A 17182-nucleotide genomic window follows, 5' to 3' on the forward strand; every position below is an offset into this window, starting at 1 on the left:
CAAAGTGAAAAATTCTGATCCTGAACAAAGCCAAGTGTTTCCCAGTTTTGCGAATGGTGAACTTGTAGGAACATTAAACTAGGTCTAGTTCCCTTTGAGAGAAAGAACACTGGAAACTTAGGCTGCATCTGGCCAATATAGTTGTAGCAGTTGCACACCACTTTTGTGTTTATGACTCCATCCTATGGAATCTTGGAATTTGTAATTTGGTGAGATAATTAGAATTCTCTGCCCAAGGAGGCCCTAGCACTCATTTACTCCTCAATAAACCAGTCCCAGGATTTTGCAGGATGGTGGCATGATGATAATGCAACACTATAGTGCAGACATGCCTTTCCAGGAATGCTGCCAACACACACAGCTGATAAGAGTCTGCTCAGCAAAAGGTAAACACACCGAGCTGCCAAGAAGCAGTTCCTCCAACAACAATGCCAAAGTCCAAAGACAGTAAGCCACAAGCCAGTCCAAAGTTCAGGATTATAGAGAGCAATACTACCAGTCCAGTCCGAGGTCAAGAATACCAGAGGTTTGCTCAGCAAATCCGGTCCGAGGTCAAGGATTCAAAGGCAGTCAAAGGTCCAGGAAGCAAGGAGTCAGATGCAGCAGCATTCGCTAATGAGAACAAATAGTCTCTGGCAAGAGAGCTCAGCATCTGCCAGGTGTCTTATATCTAGCTCCCTTATCACAGCTGCTGATTGCCTAATGAGCGTTTCTCAGCAAGTGTCTTGGAACACCGAAGGCATGCCCTTTCGGATCTCCTCTGGCTAAAGGTAGGAACCTCAATGCTCTGCTGCTCTATGTCTCCCAAATCTGGCACTTCTACTGAGGCAAGGCTGGGCTGCTGAGCCCCAGGCTCCACTGGAGGAGATCCCACAGAGCAAGGGTCTGGCTGAGCCAAATCCACTGGGGCTGGGAGAGCAGAGCTGGGACCTGGCAGGGCAGAACTGGGGCCTGGCATAGCCTCAGGTTCCTCCTGCACCTGAGAAGCCGAGTCCTCCTCTGAGTCCTCCTCGTGGCTAGCCATGACAATACCCTTATGTTGTTGCTGTCTTTGTAATGTCACTAACTTTATTTACAAATAGAAGAAAAGAAAACACCAGGCACTCCCCTAAGGATGCAAATCAGCTGTCCAGTCTGCAGAAGGGCCCTGCATTTCCATGATTTCCCCTTCATAAAACATCAACCATCTTGGGCTACATAAATTAGAACCCTGCCTCAATTTAAGAAATTATCCGTCAAGTAAATAGATATATTCCTTAACAAACAAACAAAAAGCCCACCAATTTTTTCAGGACAATTTGTGATTATTTTTAATTCCATGATAACAATTGGATATGTCAATGTGAAATGATGCAAGAGGCCCTTTCACACTACACAAAGCATTATGATTCCACTTGAACTGTCATGGTACTGTCCTATGAAATCCTCAGACTGGCAGTTTTGGAGACGCAATTTGAATGCTTAGCTTAGGAGAATTAATACCCCACCAAACTACTAACCCAGGATTCCACAGGATGGAGACATGGCAGTTAAAAGTTGAATGATAGCATTATAATTGTGTACTGTGAAAAGTGGTGTGCAACAGCTAGAACTATATTGGGCAGATGCATCTTAAGTTTCCAGTGTTCTTTCCCCCAAGGACCTGGTGGCTTAGTGGTTAAGATACTGACTCTAACAACCACAAGGTCTCCAGGTCAGCAGTTCGAGACCCAAGTGCCATGTGATGGAATGACTCCCATCACTAATCTCAGCTTCTGACAGCCTAGCAGTAAAGGCGCACATAGATAAATAGGTACCACTTTGGTGTGAAAGCAACAGCATTCTGTGTACCTCGGTGTTTAGTCAAGTTAGCCACATGACCATGGAATCAGCTTTGACAATGCTGGCTCCTTTGGCTTAGTAACAGAGATGAACACTGCACCCTACAGTCAGACATGACTAGACAATCTGGTCAAAGGGGAAATGTGGAAGGCCAACTGTATAGACCACCTTTGAAGAACTAGTGCTACCGAACAAGATAAACATGCATTCTTGATTTTATCTAACTGGCTCTACAGGATTAAAAATCAAGACTGTTGATTGATAATAAAAAAAAAAAAGTCAAATGCTACACAGGAGGTTTGTGACATAGGCAGGAATACACTGACAGACTTTAAAGAATCATAGGTTCCTTTTCTTATGCTGTGGTTTGAATAACTGCCTCAAGGACATTTGATTTTCTTTAAATATTTCTTTATATATATTTTTTCATAACCTTTGCTCTATCTATGTAACTTGTTATATCTGAAAGGGAATATTTCTTGTTCCTGAGCCAATGAATGAGTGTTGGAGTTGTTCAGTTATTTACCAGATTTCTTCCATCATTTCTTTGACATTTCCATCTGCTTTTGGGAGCCATCCCACTGTTTCATGCCTGCCAGTAGTGTTCATTGCACAAGGATCTTGGCGTCTGAACTACTGATGACACATAATAAACTCAGGAGAAGAAATCTTCATTTTTCAGTCTGTTTCCCCCCTCTTTCCAAGATTTGGATGTCCTCCCATAACATCATCAATACAGTCTGGTCATGCTGAGGGCAAAGAAAACCAGAATGAAACTCAGAGAAAGATGCTTTTGCAGGAAGCAGAGAGGCAAAGGAGCATAACTGTTTTGGAGAGTTCCCAAAAAGTTAAAGCTGTTGAAATATATGTAAGGTGTCACATGGTTATGGTGATCATCTGCCACTTCATTGCATACATACCAGCAATTCTCAAATAATAGGTGAAATAACAAAGGAGCAAGAATGATAGAAACAGATCTTCATGGGGCTCAATAGGATAGGGAGAAAGAATGAATAGGACATTGGAAGAAATAAAGTAAGCACTCTTCCGCCTTCTCTTCCCTGACCTTCTTCCAGGGAGAACTCCTGTTGAAAAGCCACATGTTATCAGAAGAGGGGGGAAATGTGTGTGTGTGTGTTTTTGAGAAAGAGAGATGGGGTAACAGAGAGAGATAATGGAGAGGGAGGATAGCCCTGCCACTTTGGCTCTGTACCTTCCTAGTGATGTTTTTGACCACATCCAGCACCTGAATGCAAATTATAGACTGAAAATTATACAGAGGAAACAAAGTTCTTTTAAGAAATATTAAAGTGCTACCAACCTTTGCTGTCAAGGACTCCAGAACACTTAAGGTATGCTTCACAATATGGCAAACAAAATAACATAGGTTTTGGTTGGTTAGGATGGAAACATTAATGTGTACATTGTAATAACTAATATTTGATGAAAAGAGTCATTGCCTTATAGATTGTTATCCAAGTGGCTTAAATGATTCTACATTACTGCTATTATGGTAGCAGAAATCTAAACATAACATGCCATATGTTGAAATCCTGCACAGTTGGTGCCTAAAGCTCATTGACTTTAATGAGATTTAACCATCAGACTATAGGACTGCTACCATGATTATAATGTTAATGGTAATCTTAAAATATGTAACTACATAACAACTGTAACATGAATAGATGTAAACATGTATTGTTAATAATATTTTATTTTAACAGATCAATTTTAATTGTATTATACTGAATTTTTTTAAGGGGGATTAGATATTGTATTGTACATGTATCATGTATTGTATACTGATGCTGTTTTAAATATGTAAGCCACTTTGATTGCCTTGCAGCAGAAAAGTGGGATAGAAATAAAATGTTTTACTTATTATTTTATTTAAAAATTTCAGATTTTAACACATGAGGGGGAAAAAAGTAAAACCAATTGGGAGTGCAGCAGCTTTTTCTATGTTACTCCACATGATGTTGTAGCACTTCTTTCCTCTTCCCAGTCATCAAAGTGTGTCTTTTATTGAACAGGAAAAATCTGTGAAGTCATGCAGACTGTCGTGGAGAAAGCAGTTCACCTTTTTTTTCTTCATGCAACAAAGGCCTCAACTGGTGGTTTTAATAGCCTTTCTACCAGATTAGGAGTAGTACGCATAGTTTTAAAATTCATCTTTTAAGTTCTAAGTAGTGGTAATATATTCTAATTAAAAATATCCAGATTCCAGATTCTCATGCTATAGCACCAGATTCTCATGCTATAGCACTTTTTAAATTAGAAAGCAGATGAAGTAATTTGCTTTTCCCTTTGCAATCACCCTGTCAAAAAAGCTATTGATTGATTGATTGACAGCTACCAAATAATTAAGATGCATAATTTGCAACATAATCCTATATACTTAGATAGCCACTTAGAACTAAAGCCCTAGTCAATCCAATTTAGCTTACTTCAAAGTAAATACCGTATATACTCATCTATAAATCTAAAGATATATGCCCAAAAATTGACCCCAAAATCTCAGGTTGACTTATTTACAGGTCACTATGGAAACGTGATAGCAGCTCTTTCAGATTTCGCCATACAGTGCAGAGAGGTGTTTAGCAAGAAAGAGCCAAGCAGAAAGAGTTCTGGATGACTGATTGATATTACTGTTTGTTTAAGAGTCCCCCTCCTGCCTGTGTGTCTGGCTGAAAACAAAAGCTGAAATGATGAAGAAAAGGCTCAATGAAAGTCTCGCTTGCCATATGCATACACATACTGAAGGAGCCTCCAAGTTTTACCCTTGACCTATCCACAGGTCATGGCAAAATCCATAATTTTGGCCCCAAAACCTGACCTTGACTTATACATGAGGTCAATTTATAGTTAAGTATATATGGTAAGTATAGGATCACACTGTTAATCTTATCCACTTGCATGAGAAATTTCAGTCCCCCAGAATCAACATTTGCTGCATAACTAGACCTACATAGAATTAGACCTACAAGGAAGCCATGTAATGGGATTGTCACCTGAATAGTTGCAACCAGTGTCTTCATATTTCGGTCACTTGCCATTCACAGGTCCATCCATGCTCTTGGTCTTCCAAAGCTTTACTCTGCAACTCTCCTTCAGCAGGAGAGGGGAAAACAGTTTATGAAGATACATTGGTTTGCCATTCACCAGTCATAGTCATCACCAATTTTCTGCTCTCTTTCTTTTAACATGTTCCAGCTGTGACAGTTCAGAATGTAAAAAATAGGCAGACTACTGGAGCATGACAATTTAAATATAGGCATACAATTTTAATACTGGAATAGTCCTTTGGGTAATTTGGGATTTGTCTACATAAGTTATTTACTCTGTATCCCCACCACCACACCATCCTGAGTCCTGTTTACATGATGCAGGGCCAAAATCCAAAATCAGTCATTGGTTGTATTCACGATGTCTTCACCCAATTCAACCTTTCCTCTCCTTAACCCAAATGTAAAAACCTTATCTTTCGCTCTGGGTTTTCAGCTCTCTTTGCAGCAACAATGGGGGCTGCCTTCCCATATGTTTCTGAGAGCCATCCAACACTGTCGCTGCAAGTGTGAGTTGCTCTGAGGTCAGAACAAGACTATCAGCATTGATAACATGGCTGGGTGCTTTGTTGTGACCTCAGTGGTGGTGCCACATGACAAATGGAGATCATGTGGGAAAGCAGTCACCCATTATCACTGCACAGAGAGTACAGGTAACAGGGAATTTGGAGCCAGATTACTCCAAAGGCAGACCAGAGTTTTCTGGCCAGTGAAGACAAGCCCTGAGAATCAGTTTCAGTGAGAAAGGAATTTTGTGTACATGTTTTGTTTTCATTTTCTAACTTGCTAATACACTGACCATACATGGAATGAATGCCAGTTTCATCTTGTTGGCAATACTTTCAGAGCCAGCAGTGAGACACAGGATAAATAGCAATACATAACTTTTCAATGTAGTGTGAACTGTTAAAACAGGTCTTGAAGTCCCTGAGAAAAGAGGAACAGCTACTGTCTTAGTAGAAAATTATTATTTTTTGGCAGCTATACTCATATTGTGACTATGACCAAGGCTGCGTATGGAGAGGATTGATTCCACTATTTATTTAGTATTTTTTTCAAAAGAGAATTCAATCCTTCTAATGTTTGGTATTTGTACTCTGCTGCTTCCATTGCATTCCATTCTGTTGGAGCAATTCCATTTAATAGGCACTTCCCCCTGTGATGAGCATTTATTACCATTTGTTCCTTTTGACCAAATTAATCTGTAAATCTGCTCACCTAGTTTAGCCTTAAACCACATCACATGAACTGGCTTTCCTCCTTGACAAAGTTCACCCCTGCTATATCTGGTATGTTAATTTCTTCATAGGTTATTAAAATTCTATTAATCACATCTTGTTATGATGGGTGGATAGCTCTCTCCATCAGGTTAAATCAGAAATAATTTGGGAGAGTGCATATTGCATTGCTCAATTTACAGAGGACTACTGGCTTTTGTGCAGAATCTGAGTAAAAGCCACCACCACCCCTTATAGGTATTCAATTTCTTTTGTTTGTATAGTTATTGTATTTATTTTATTTATTTCACTTTTATGCCAACTTTCTCCCAGCCTATTTAGTTCTAAACCTAGGGTATACCCCTCTTAAAACAGAATTAAAAAAACATACCATTTTCTCTGGATCTTCCTGGAATATCCAGAGCCCTCCATTGTGATGCCAGATGGTTGTTTAAAATACACCCCATTGCGCCACCAAGCACTGCTGTGATGAGCCACTCACTTTGATTTCAGAATGTTGGTCTGACCTCAGCACAGCAGTGGTGGACATGGTGATGGCCATGGTGGGGGTTGCAACAGGGTGTATGTGCAAACCACCACCCAACATTGCAATGGAGGGCCCCAGGTAACAGGAGGCGATTGGGGAAGCTCTGAGCCCAGGATAAGCTGGCTCCTCCTGGAGTATCCTGTTCCATGCAGAAACAACCTAAATAATGAGAACCTACAATCTTTTTGAAATCTTCCCTCACCAAAATGAAGTTTTAGGTGAGGAAGGAAAAAATTGATCCATCTTGGTTTGGCCATGATCCAAAATAAACCCTTTATGAATCAGAGAATCATAAAACAATAGCTTTGGGAAAGACATCAGGCAGTCAGGTCAAAAATCCTGAATTTATTCCTTGTATTTAAGTGGAATCCTTTCCACTGGTTCAGAATCTACCCTCTGGAGCAGTGAGATAGTATTAGCACAGACTGACACCAGAACAGTCTGTACTACAAGATCCTCATGGCGCATGCAAAAATGTGGGTAGTTTGGTTGATCAAAAACAACTTTCAACAGTTTTTCATGGTACCACAAGCTATGGAGAACCAGTCTATAGCTTTATATATGTTTTCTTACAGTATAAGGTCTCACAAAATCTTTATTAAACCTTTGTATCTCATAACCCATCTGGTTATGACTCAACTAGTAACCAAACAATATGTCTCCTGCAGGATACTACAACAATATAATTAAGGACACTCTTCTTCCCTTTCTTGGGAAACCCTTTCTAACCCCCTATCAGCAGCCTAACCTAGCTTTAATGGCTCTTCACCCCTCAGGGTACAATAAACATTAACCCCTTTCAAACCTGCTCCTCCCTCTTATACACTAATAATAATAATAAAAGTTTTATTTATATACCGCAACCTTCCATAGATCAGGGCGGTTTACAACAGTGAAAAATACATAAATCAACAAATCGCGCGCAAACAGTGCATCAAAGAAACAATAAAAACAATAAAAAGGATAAAACCCCAATTAGCCCTTCCTCATGGCCACGGAAGAGGAGGGAGGCCCTAAAAAGATGTTCATGGGGGGAATGCTTGATGAAATAAGAAGGTCTTTAAATCCTTCTTAAATTGGGCCAGGGAGGTAGTCGAGCGGAGCTCAGCGGGCAGCGTATTCCAGAGGGCCGGGGCGGCGATGGAAAACGTCCGCTTAGTGACGGAAGAAAGCCTAGCCCCTGGCACCTTCAGGAGTTGCTGCCCAGATGTTCTGAGGGTGCGGGACGGAATATATGGGGAGAGGCGGTCCTTCAGGTATCCTGGACCCAAGCCATTTACTCCTGGGAGCAGCCCCCACATTTTCCTGGCTTCACTTCCATTGGCTAGTGCCAAAATTCTAATCTGCCTGTTTTCTCCACCTGGTATATGCCTACAAAAACTGTCAGAGCTTAATGATCATCAGGGGAAGACTTTTTCTCTGTCCTACCACCATCACAGGTTCACATGTAGCACAGGGCAGGCCCTTCTCAGTGGTTGCTTGCACCCTCTGGGATCCTTCCATAGGAGGCTAGGATGACCTGCTTCTTATTTTCCTATCACCAGTGTTTGGTGACTAGTAGAGTCACAGGAAAAGACATTTTTGTTCAAGTAGGCTTTCTGTATATAATCACTTTCAGGGAACCTTATTGGGGTACATGTTTGTTTATGTTTTCAATGTGTGTGTATATAGTTTTATATAGTCACCACGAGTAGGGTTGCCATAACCCTCCTGCCGTCGGGACATTCCCGGTTTTTCACCACTAGGGGGCGTCCCTGCACGGTTTCCTCCTTGACTCCTGGTCTGTTGCCAATCTGGTGACTTTCACACCAAAATGGGTACTTTTCAGAGCCTTTGGTGTAATTTTGGTGCTTGGTTTTAATGGCAATTTTGAGAGTTGAAATAAGTTCCAATTATTTTTATTCAATTAGGGCTATAGGTTTATTTACCTATTAGCTGCTTTGGGTCTTATTTTGGAAGAAAGATGGCATAAGAAAGAAAGAAAGAAAGAAAGAAAGAAAGAAAGAAAGAAAGAGCTTGGCTTGCTTTCCCAACTCCACCTACTTTAAAGAAGGTACTTCAGCATATTTAGTTCCATACAAGATTGTTCTGAACATTTTCAACAGCACCTTAACACTTTAAAAAAGAAAAAAACTGAGTCGAATTTTACTTTCACACCTATGCTTTTAATTTTATTTTTACACATTATGAACTCTATCCAAGACACACATCAAAGATTGCTTTAAAATGCATTTGGTAATCTTTATATCATTCAATGAACAAAACATTTTCTGATGAATTTAAATTAGTTTTCTGCTTTATTGGTACAGTGTAGAAGAGCTTTAAGTTAAAATGCAAATATCTATTATTTGAACCGAGGAACTTTTCAACAAAAAAGACAATATATAACACATATTTATTAACATAACTTGAGTGTTCTTACCTACATATACTTGCCTATAGTAAGGTCTAAGCCTCTAAGAAAACCAGATTTCTGTCCAGCTTTGCCTACAGATGTTAGGTAGAAGCAATATGATAGAATAGTTAACAGAGATTAATGAATGAATTGTTAACTCTTTAGTGTGTTTCATCACAATTTTCTCCTGAGAATGGAGATAGTTAAAGAATGACAAAAATGTGGACTTGTTTCACTCTTTTCATTTATTCTTAAGAAACAGTGTGGCCTTAGTGACTGGTATAATTTAAAGATAAATCATAGTTATTCTTTCCTTCTACCACACCTAAAATAATTTCTAATGGAAGCATTATTCATGGAGATCCGTATGTACATTTTTATCTTTTGCAAGACTATTCCACCTTTGGGGTCTTGGCAGTCATGTTCCTTTATCATAACTTGTGGGGCTTTCTCACTGCTTTTCTGAGAGATTTCCCCACCATTTTTCTACAAAAATGCAAAATGTCTAAATTGAAATTCATGAGCAACTGTATAAGCACTGTATGGTGACCTCCTTCTTAAACCATAGACTAATGTTACATGGATAACCTCACAGCACACTTTCATGTTGCGCTGGGAACTACAGTTGATATTATTTATGCTTTATTGAAATAGGTGAGAATAATTAATCATGGTTAGAAATTAGAATCATAGAATCTTAGAATCATAGAATCGTAGAGTTGGAAGAGACCGCAAGGGCCATCCAGTCCAACCCCTGCCATGCAGGAAATCACAATCACAGCATCCCCGACAGATGGCCATCCAGCCTCTGTTTAAAGACCTCTAAGGAAGGAGACTCCGCCACTCTCCAAGGAAGTTTGTTCCACTGTTGAACAGCCCTTACTGTCATTAGTTGAGGTGGAATCTCTTTTCCTGTAGTTTGCATCCATTGTTCCGCGTTCTAGTCTCTGGAGCAGCAGAAAACAAGCTTGCTCCCTCCTCAACATGACATCCCTTCAAATATTTAAACAGGGCTATTATATCATCTCTTAACCTTCTCTTCTCCAGGCTAAACAACCCCAGCTCCCTTAGTCGTTCCTCATAGGACATGGTTTCCAGACCTTTCACCATTTTAGTCTCCCTCCTTTGGACACACTCCAGTTTCTCAATGTCCTTTTTAAATTGTGGTGCCCAGAACTGGACACAGTATTCCAGGTGGGGCCTGACCAAAGCAGAATATAGTGGCACTATTACTTCCTTTGAGCTAGACACTATACTTCTGTTGATACAGCCTAAAATCGCATTGGCCTTGTTAGCTGCCGCATCGCACTGTTGACTCATGTTCAATTTTTTTGTTTAAATAAACCATGGTTAACACTAAGAGATAGTGAGCTCCTGTGTGGTGTAGTAGATTAGGACTAGGTCTCCATGAGACAAATATTTCAATTCCCATTCAGCCATGGAAATTCACTGGGAGTGACCTTGGCTAAGTCATACTCTTTCAGCCTTAGAGAAAGGTGATGGCAAACCTCCTCTGACTAAATTGCTTGTCTTGTGTTATTGGATAAGTTTCAGTTTGTGCATTCTGAGGATGTGGACAGGATCCTTGGAGAAATGAGGGCCACCATGTGCATAGTGGATCCTCCCCCTTCCTGGTTTCTGAAAGCAGACAGAGAAGGACTGGCCAAGTGGGTAAAGGGGGTAACAAATGTCACACTGCAGCAAGGCAGATTTCCATCCTGTCGAAAGGAGGCTGCGGTGAGGCTGTTACTGAAAAAAACCACTGTGGATCCCATTCCAGTGGAGCCTTGTTATACGCTGGAGTTTGGTTCCAAGACTTGCATGCTCAAGTCCCATTAAATATAATTACATAGCAAAATGGTGTCCCTTATAAAAATGGAAAATCAAAGTTTGATATTTGAAATTTATACTTTTTTTAACATTTTCAAACCATGTATGTTTGAATCTGTGTATGAAAAATCAGTGTATAAGAAGGGCCAACTGTATGTTGGATAACTGTCGGCCAGTCTCTAATATTCCATTCTTGGGCAAGGTTCTGGAGCGAGTGGTGGCCTCCAGGGGTTTATGAATGAAATGGATTATCTAGATCCATTTCATTCTGGCTTCAGATCTGACAATGGGACAGAGACAGCTTTGGTCACCTTGGTGGATGAGCTATGCAGGAAATGTGACAGGAGAAGTGTGTCCCTGTTGGCCCTGCTGGATCTCTCAACAGCTTTCAGTAGCATCAGCCATCGTATCTTTCTGGGACGCCTTTCTGGGATGGGATTTGGGGGTACTGTTATGCAGTGATTCTGGTCTTTCCTGGAGAGGTGGTCCCAGAAAGTGGTGTTAGGGGACTCCTGTCAACTTCCTTGCCTCGGGGTTCTGTTCTGTCCCCCATATTATTCAACATCTATATTAAACCACTAGGAGAAGTCATCTGGAGTTTTGGGGTGTGATGTCACCAGTATGCTGATGAGATCCAACTCTATCTCTCCTTTCCATCTGATTCCAAGTAATCTGTCTCTGGACTGAACCAGTGTCTGCTGTCAGTAATGGACTGGTTGAGGGAAAACAAATTAAAGCTAAATCCAGACAAGACAGAGGTGCTCCTGGTCAGGTGGAAGGCAGATCAGGGAATTGGGACTTTGCCTGTGCTGGATGGGGTTACACTCCACCTGAAATCTTAGGCTCACAGCTTGGGTGTGTTCCTGAAGTCAACTCTGAACCTGGATGCCCAGGTTTTAGCAGTGGCCAGGAGTGCCTTTCCACAGCTAACACTTGTTTGCTGCCTGCGCCTGTTCCTGGCTATGTTGACACATGCCTTGATCACATCCCATTTGGACTGCTGTGATGCACTCTATGTTGGCCTGCCTTTGGAAAGTGTTTGGCAACCTCAGTGGCTTCAAAACAATGCAGCCAGAATGCTAACCAGAGCCAGTTATAGAGAGAATATAATTCCCATGTTGGAACAGCTTCACTGGCTACCAGTTCATTTCCAGGCACAATTCAAAATGCTGGTCATGGCCTATAAAACCCTATATGGCTTATGTCCAGACTATTTGAGAGACTGTATCTCCCCATACAAACCTGCTAGAGACCTAGGATCTTCAGGAGAAGGCTTAATAAATAATAATAAATAAAATTTTTATTTATATGCCGCCCTTCCTCCGCTTTCTATCATTCCCACCAAGATCACATGCTCGCTTGGTGAGGATACGAGAGACAGCTTCTTGGTGGCTGCTCCCAGCCTCTGGAATTCCCTTCCACAGGAGGCTAGGCTACGTCCCTCCCTGCTGGCCTTTCTCTGGCAAGTAAAACATTTTTATTCAAGCAGTCTTTTTAAAATCATGGCAGGGTAGCTTTTAAATGAGGTAGTTGTATTGGATTATGTGTTTTCACTTTTGTATGTTTTAGTCTTAATTTTGTACTGTTTTAACTGTGTTACTTTTATTTTAAAATTGTTTTTAAGGTGTTTTATCTTGTGAGCCGCCTTGTGTCCCTTTTTGGGAGAAAGGCGGCATAAAAATGAAATATATTAAATAAATAAATAAATAAATAAATAAATAACTATTGCCAATAAAAATGCTATGATAGGTTCACCATGAGTCAGAATTGACTTAAAGGGATGTAACAAAAAAATAATAACCACAGTGTGCCTGGATTTAATAAGTAACTGTGCTTCAGTGAAAACCATGCACTCATGCTGGAAAGGCAGAGGAGCTATAGGTTTCTGGATGTACTACTGACATATGGTTTATATGGCCACTACTAGAGAAAGGTGTGGCGAAGGGAGTGAGATTGTGTGTAGAGATAAAGAGTGGGAGACACTACCACATGAAGCAACCAGTGAGGCTGTGTGGTGGTTTTACGGGATCATTCAATCCCCATTCCAGCCATTGTCCTGAAGGCTGCTGGTTCCCCATGTCTTTCTTGCACATCAATACCTTGACTGAAAGCCCCTCTGCCACTCCCTTTCCCCTCACTCCCCCCGGGATTTTTCCACTGCCCACTTTGGGAATCACTGCTTTAGATTTTCATGCAAATCCTGCCACTGTCTAAGCATACATCAAATAGTTGTTAAAACCCCACAGGTTCAATCCATTACCTGGCTGGAAAAAAATAAAATAAAAGAAGTCCTAGAAAGAATGAATAAATCACTATATCTGAAATATTTGGCAAAAGGTGATATCTAAGTTTGAAAATTTAAGTGTGAAATATACAAATAGAGGTCTTTGTCCTGACTAAATGATAACAGGACACTTTTATTGATTTAAGGGAAAGGACTTTATTAGTTGTAGAAGATGTTATATCAAGGATTTAGCCACATTATTACTTTTAGCTGGACTAATTTCATTTAGAAAAATAAAGTCAGTGATTGCAGTCTGGCTTATTTGTGCACACCTTGTTTGTAATGATTTCAGTGCCATGTGATTCAATTTATTTTGTTAAGTGCAATAAGAATGTTTGTTTCAGCCTAATAATCTGCATGTGTCCCTGAAATGACAACAAAAAGTGGCTTCCGTGTAAATCTGATTTCTCACACACATTATAATTCTTATTTTCTTGAAACGAAATATAAAGGGAGCATGAAGGCAGGGTCAGTGTTTATTGATTGCTTCTATGCAAGGACGGAGTTCATTCACATTAAGAAACTGCAATCTGATTTGCACTAATAGAAGACTACTGAATGCTAACTTCTCCCTTCATTGACATTGGTTATAAATGCCCTTTCTATCAGACACACCTTGCAATAACATTTTAATTCTATGTGTTTCAAGAACTATAGATGATATGAACAATCAGTTGCTCAGATAAAAGAGAGGGCTATTACAAAACATAACTTTCTTCATTATTCACCTCTGCATATTAGTTCATCTGGTTTTAGAGGGAAATATTTTTTAAAGGAAAGGAAGTAAAAAAGGAAAAGAATTAACAGATAAGAGTACTTTTGTGATTGAATAATATCAATCCCAATTAATTGGAACATGCATCTGAGGAAGTAGACCAAGTATATGAAAGCTTAAGGTACATCTTCTTTCCCACAATTAGTCTCAAAGGTGCTACAAGATCCCTTTGTGTACTGATATCCCAGACTAACACAGCTGTGTCTCTGACTTGTACCATTATATTACATTTTCCTTCTATGTAGCTCTGTATAGTCCTACTCTACTATATAATAAAAGAGCAGACCATATGTGCCAAACCTGCTCTTTTCTGAGATATGAACTCAGTGTTCATTACAGCTAACTGTGTGGCAAAGCAACTGGTTATAATTCTTCAGATGTTTGGCTCATGTCTGAGTGTTATGTAATGGAATGGCAATGGCATGGTACAGATCTCCCCAAAGGGCACCCGCCCCTTTTAGCACTGGATTGAGACCAAGGCAGCCTCACCGGCAGCCCTGCTGCCCCAATCCACCAATTTTCCAGGCTAAAGAGAAGCAGCAAAATGCCATTTCTCTTTGGCCTGTAAAAGGGGTGCCCTTGAGCCTTAGGCGCCAACGGCACCCCGGCACTAAAGAGGAGAAAGGGGTGGCTGCAGCGGCCCCTTCCTCCTCTGCACTGTTAGTGCGGCCATTTGTTTGCCACGCCAATGATGCAGCGGCTCAAAAGGATCAATGGCCTGTTACAGACAGCCAAAATAAAGCTGCTTCGAGTCACAATGGAGGTATGGTGTTTCAATGATGCATGCATCCTAAGAGTCCAGAAGTCGCACCAAAGCCATGCTCCAGTCTGGAGCGTGGCTTTGGTGCGACTTCTGGACTCTTAGGACACATGCATCATTGAAACACCATACCTCCACTGTGACTCGAAGCAGCTTTATTTTGGCTGTCTGTAACAGGCCTCTGTTTCAGAGCTCCTTTCTGTGCCTCCAGGCTGCCATAAGTGGCCTGAGGTAGAGTGGAGATGTCATGTGTGCACGCATGTGCCATTTGGATGTGGCACGTGTGTGATGTCATCATTACCCGCACCTTGTGGATGGTGCTGCATAATGATGGCACCCCCCCCCCCACACACACACACACACATACTAGGGTTAGGGAGCATGTGGTTGGTGCGCGCTGCTTTATGGCAGTGTGTACCGGCCCAATAATTTGGTTGCTTCAGTAGGTTCATGATAGTTCAGCTTTCACTTTTGCTCACAGTTTGCTGGGTGGGCCTTAGCTGCACTGTTCCTGATGATGTATCCTGGCTTCATTAAGTACGGGCACTAATTCTCTTCCCTTCATAATCTGGACCCATCAGTACAGTGGTAATTACATGCAATTACAAAATAACAAAAGTAGCTCATATAGACATTTCATAAGTGACACCTAAGGGATATGTAAACCTTTTTTGAAGGAGGAGAAACAGCTTCTTCAAGACAACCAGCACATGCATGATTGTGATGCTTAGCTGGCTGTGATTGTGATGAGGCCAATCCAGGTAGGGCAAGGCCTTTTATAGGCCTGCTCTGATCTGTTCTTGTGAAATGAAATTTCTACATCATGAGATGTTGACCTTCCAGATCTTGAGATGGCCAGGATTGTTGGCTGTTATGAAATTCCATGGTGTTGGAGCTCTAAGGTAGTGCCTATTGCTCCTCTTTCAGTTACCATATGCATTTTCCCCTTCTGTAAAGTCACAGATGATATGTGTAGGGAGCTTTGTTGATCACTATCAGGTGTATATGAGGGTGATGTCTGCAATTAATTACATTTAGTCATGCCTTCAGATAGTTCTGCACATAGTTGAACATATTATGTATTATGTCTAACATAGGAAGGAACAATGTGTTTAAATGTGATGATGTCAACAACAAATAAACTAGATAAAACTGAGGCCCAAATCTTGTTTTTTCTTTTCTTTTTGTCTCCCCCCACCCCAAAAAGCATTTTATACTTCATGTATATTAAGGGAGGGACTATTCAACTCCAATTGAATTAAATGGGATACTTCCCATTAATTTTAATGGTGAAAAATCAGGACCAAACTTTTTCAAGCAGTAAAACCTTCAGGGCTATTAAAGGTTATCATAGTAATAATCCTTTCAGAGAGTCCCTCCTCTATGTGTGGCTTTCACAGAGTTTGCAGGCCCTAAAAGCTCCAAGAGTTTTTATCATCTTCCCAGCCTCCAACAGAGCTATTAAGTTGTATCAAGTCAAAGAGCTCCTTTGGAAAGTGCTCCTAAATACACAGGTGCATAAAAAATTGACAGTTCCTATCTTGGTTCATTTTCAAAATACCTAAATACTGTATATATTTAAAAGCTCATGCAGCAAAGGAGCCATAAATGTCTATCATCAGGTAAAAAATATAAGCAATTTTGGATGAACTCTTACGGGTCAGGCCCAGAAAAAAGGAAATTTCATACACAGAAAACTATGCAGAGGAAAAAATTTAAGGGTTTGACCTTGCATTTCAAATCAAGGGCATTCAAATTTGTTCATCCTGCATTATTTCAGGCAAAATGTCAAAGCATTCCATTGTGATTTAAAACATGAATCAGGACAGAAACGTGCTGCTTCTGCTTCTGTAGGATTCATGCTAGGAAAGGCTATGTATATAACACAAAGGCAGTAGCACACATAGAACAGGGTTACAAATAAGCCAGTTTTTAAAGGATTAGAGTTCATCATATATCCCACCTCCCACTACTGAAGTGAATTTGCATGTTTACCTTACATCAACAGAATCTGAATTTCATTAATTCTTGCCAAACATTACTTTATAGTTAGAGTCTTAAAAGTGCATACTGTAACAATATGCCAGTGCATACAACATTGTTGTTCAGAATTCTACCTAGGCAGTCATGCCTTCATGCCAGATCCTCCATTCCTCCATGTTTCTTTACTCAACAGTCCATCAGCATTTCACACTCATTGAGCATGCTCACTCTTCTTTTGGATGCTATTGAGACCTTTCCTGCCTCGTATTGATCTGAAGGGCCTGATCTGCTCAGGCCCTGTTCAATGCAGAAGTGAGACAAAAGGTCACTGGGAGTACGGGTTATAGCTCTATTAGTGACCAGAAAATGGGGGGGAAATGCAGGAACAGGAACAGACAAAGAAAGTGGCTTCATGTCCCTTTGGCTGAATGCTGCCAAAACCTCGATTGCAGATGATCTTGGAGTCCACGTTGCTGGACATTACATTATTCTCTTAACTCCAGGG

The sequence above is a fragment of the Sceloporus occidentalis genome, unplaced genomic scaffold (assembly GCF_023333645.1).
Source record: "Sceloporus occidentalis isolate IW3139 unplaced genomic scaffold, rSceOcc1.0.p SCAF_2, whole genome shotgun sequence".
In the NCBI taxonomy this organism is placed as follows: domain Eukaryota; kingdom Metazoa; phylum Chordata; class Lepidosauria; order Squamata; family Phrynosomatidae; genus Sceloporus; species Sceloporus occidentalis.